The sequence below is a fragment of the Hordeum vulgare genome, chromosome 2H (assembly GCF_904849725.1).
Source record: "Hordeum vulgare subsp. vulgare chromosome 2H, MorexV3_pseudomolecules_assembly, whole genome shotgun sequence".
NCBI lineage: Eukaryota > Viridiplantae > Streptophyta > Magnoliopsida > Poales > Poaceae > Hordeum > Hordeum vulgare.
This window is the reverse complement of record NC_058519.1, coordinates 283109810-283114180: the sequence shown is the minus strand read 5'-3', so window position 1 is coordinate 283114180 and position 4371 is coordinate 283109810.

Genomic DNA, 4371 nt, shown 5'->3' with positions numbered 1-4371 from the left:
AAATAGTCAGTCAAGACACAAGTCTGCTCCAGGAATCAAGCACTCAGCCACATTGACCCAATATATATATATATATATATATATATATATATATATATATATATATATATATATATATATATAGTGGACATGTTACCAAGGCCATATAAGTTAATCATACGACGATGTCAGCCCGATGAGAATCTAACTATTGCATGAGCTATATAAAGAAGAAGAACGCCCATTGTACACTTTAGTGAGATGGCCAATAACCTAGGGAAAAGTTGTATGGGACACAGATGAACCCTTGCCCGTCTTTCTTTGGTAAACGGCACCACGCGTGTGTTCTGAGCTGTTTCCGGCCGTCCAGGGTGGATGCCGACTTTTATTTCTCTTGTCAACAACTAGCCCGTGTTTTGAGGTGCTTTTCGGCCGTCTCGGATAGTTGTTGAGTTTCTCCTCGTAGTAGTGACCCTATGCTCTGAGCTATTTCTCGGCCGTCTTAGGGAACTGCTACTTTCTTCTTATCGACACCGTCTCATGCTCTAAGCTGCTTTTCAGCCGTCTTGAGTTGGGGTTGGGTTACTCCAGTAATGTCCCAGATCTGAGTTGTAAAGACCGTTTTGGTGGCTACTGGTTTATTTGCGAGTTTTATCCAAGGGTTCAGACGGTCGTTATCCCACAGCTACAACTTGTTAAGCAATATGCCTGCCAGAACATGGTACCTCGAAGCACCCATGGTCATCCGAAGGAATAAATAGTACATGAGACCAAGCTCTTTCAGCTAAGGATCCATGCAACAAGAACTATAATGAAAGAGCAAGATTGCCCATACAGGTATGATAATGGTTGCAAGGTCAACATGGCGCATATATTCAAGACAGTCCGGTTCGATATCAAACACCGTGGGAACACACCCATGGAGTCTATTCAAATTGCAAAGACCCTATATCGAGTCAATCCGCTCAGCCCAGGCGAGATATGCTCAAATCGGAATGTTCAAATCTATGAAAACTACTCAGCAGATGACAACAACAGTGTCAAGGGATTACACGACCCACTATTCATTTAAAGATGACGACAAACGAAACGACCAGAATGTGGGACAACAACCTCGAAGCATGTGTCCGCACCTATGGGAATCAGCCAAAGGATAGTTTGCCGTGAACAAGATATTTCTGCCAGAACCTCCGACAGGCAAGTCAGCATATATAAATAGAGAAAGTTAGAGTAACCTATGAGGATCCAGTGGAACCAACGACCTTGAAGCCAGACAGTTAGTCAGCTAAGATTCACCGGAAGTATCATGCTAAGGTAAGAAGGAAACCCGAGTTGGAAACAGTTTCCTCAAGAAAGGATATTTATGTTGAGCCTTGAGCAATCAAATCTCGAGGACAAGATTTCTTTAAGGGGGGTAGGTTTGTAACACCTTGGATTTTGCCCATTTCTTTTTTCTTTGATTTTCATCTGGATTTGGTTTTCTGTGGTTTGATAATTTTGAAACCTAAAGGGATTACCCTTGATTTCTTTTTCTTAGTGGCTTGCCAACCTTCAAACCACCCCAAGACCTAGCCATTTCCATCTTGAGCCAATCCCAAGATTCTTTCCCATGGGAATATTCCTTTTTATTTTAAAGGAATAATCATGTTTGTCTTGTGTTGTGAAGAAACCCCCATTCATATCTCTCCAAAAATTCTCAAATAATTCTCATAAATCTATTGGGTCATATCTTCCTCAGATATGACAAAATATTGCTTTGCCATGTTCAAAAATATTCCTCAATAATTCCTTTTCTAATTCTGCCCTATGTGTCAAGTTGTGAAGCAAGTACCCTTTTTATTTGCTTGATTGCTCTCAAAGTTTGTGGGCACTCTTTCCTAGCCATATCATTGCCTCATGCCAAAATTCAACTCAAATTAGCTAGTAAATATTGCTTGGCAAATTTCTAAAGTTTCTGATCGAGAGAAAGCTTTGTGAAGCAAGTGCTAGCTAGGAGTGCTCAAATGAGTTGAATCTTTGCCACCTCTCAATATGCTTAAATAATGCCTCTCCACCAAATTTGAGCATCACATCTTCAACCATGTGACCATAGCTTCAAATCTTTGTCTCTGGTCATTATTTGGATTTGTGAAGCAACTATATTTTAAATTGCTCCATAAAATCTGAATTTTTACCAGGACATTCTCCTATCTATAAAACCTTGCTAAACCAATTTTGAGCTCATTTTATTTAGCCAATTAATCCGAGTAATTCTTATAAGTTTCTGTCCAGAGAGAAACTGTATGAAGGAAGTGCCACATGGGCTTATCAAGATGGCATGAATTTATACAACATCCTCTCTTGCCCAAATTATTCATCTCCTCCAAGTTTGAGCTCAATCCAAGCATGTATGGGAGTGCCACTTCAAAATTCCTATTATGGACCAGATTTGCCAGTTCCAAAGCAACCCTGTCCAATTTTGATCCTGTGCTCCTCAAATTTCACAGGATTGTAGTGCTTCCTACCTTAAGCCTCCTAGACATGATGCTTTGCTCTTATCTCTTTCCTGTTGACCATAGTGACAGTGCCAAGTTGACAACCGCAATCTTGTAGTGAAGTTTCCCATCCCCCGAGTGCTTGCTTTTGTGACCCATCACCTCAAGGCTGCCTTGGGGACCAAGGACTCCACCCGAGACAAGGTGTGCCAACCCCTCTTGTCTCCTCAGCACCAGTGAGCGTGGTGACCACGCCCGTGGCATGCCAAACGCGCGCTCTGTGCAGTGGAGCCCCTCGGCCTCGTCGGTTTCTCCTTCTCCTCGACACCTCAGCATGTCTAGGAGCTTCCCCGCGTCGTCTTCCTTTGCCCTGGACCCATCTCCCCCTCTCAAGTCCCCTCCTTCGTTGTGCGGTAGCCGCGCCAGTGACTTGCAGCTGCCGTCGCCATCGCGTCCTGTCGCGGAGCCCTCCCAAGCCTTCCCAGGCCTCGCCGGAGGCGTCCCCGTCCCTCCGAGAAGCTGCTGGATGCCGCTACCGTCCAGCCAGTTCTCGTGTGAGCTCCAATGCGAAGATGAGATCGTCACGGCGGCCGACCCCGTCCCCTCTCGCCGCCGAGGCTATTTAAGGCCCCCGAGCCCCTATCGTCATGTCCATTGCCCTTTCCGCATCCCTCTGGTCCTCCCCAACCCATCCATCCATCGCGAGAGGCCCCCTTGCCCACCTATTGCCGCCATGGCCGCCGCCGAGCACCTCTCAAATTCGCCTGGTGCCGGGCTTCTTCTCTCCATCTTCGGTGCCCAGAGGAACCCCCCAGCTTCGGTGACTCTCCCCATTCCCGCTCCCCATGCCGGAGGCCTTGTGCTCGCGTACCCAAGATCCGGTCGCCGCCGCTCTCTGCCTCCGCACGGCGCCGCTTCTCGGAGCCCCTCCGACGCCCACCTAGGGGTGCAGACGGGTGCGGTGTGGTCTCCCGAGCCGCCGGCGGTCTCGCCTTGGCTGGAGACGGCCGGAGCCGCCGTGGCCCTCAACGGCTGTGCCGTGCCCGACCCCTCTGCTCCTACCGTCGGGAGGAAGAAGAAGGTGAGACGAGGAGGAGAGAGAAGGTGCCGTGGGACCCGACTATCTGTGAGAGTGGAACCGCCAGCGTGGATAAGTGGAGGCGCCTTCTGCGCTATTCCGCTTTCCCTGTTGGAAAGCCCATTCTGCTGTAGGTACTTTCGCCCTCAGCCCAGCCACTCTGCCCATGGACCCGGATGAGAATATTTTTATTGCAGATTAGTGTGTGGCAGAAAATCATCCATGTCTTTTTATCCATGACTCTGATTCTAGTGATTCCAGCGGCCACGTCTTCATCTCGTCAAGGGCGTCAAGATGGTATCATTTTCACCATGTGATCTCACAGTGGAAATGACCATGTTGCCCTTGCCGTAAACAGCCCCTCCTCCGAGAGAGAACTGTTTCCGACAATTCCTTCCGTGAGTTTTTCGCGCTTCTTCCCGGTGGTGTTATCATCCCACGCAAGCCAAAACTTTCATTTGCGTTATTACACTGCAACATTATAGTCTCATCAACTGCTTTGATAATAAATATATATGTTCATAGTCCGGCCTATGAGTATGCCCTCTTTGAATAAATGAATGTTGTATTGCGCACAAGACCGTTAGCAACTAACGGTTTCATCCACTAATTTACTATATACTGTTGAGATTACTGTCTATGATTTCTTTGTGAATATGGATCAATAGTAGTGGCTAGAGCTTATCGGATTGCTATGACATCGGGTGTGAGCTGTGACAGATTATTCGGAGATAAGATAACTAGTTGGTTGATCAGAGTCACCTGACCGGGCCCATCCGCACAACCACCTCTTGCAGATATGGGACGACCGTGACTTGGGCTGATTGCGTGATCTCTCAC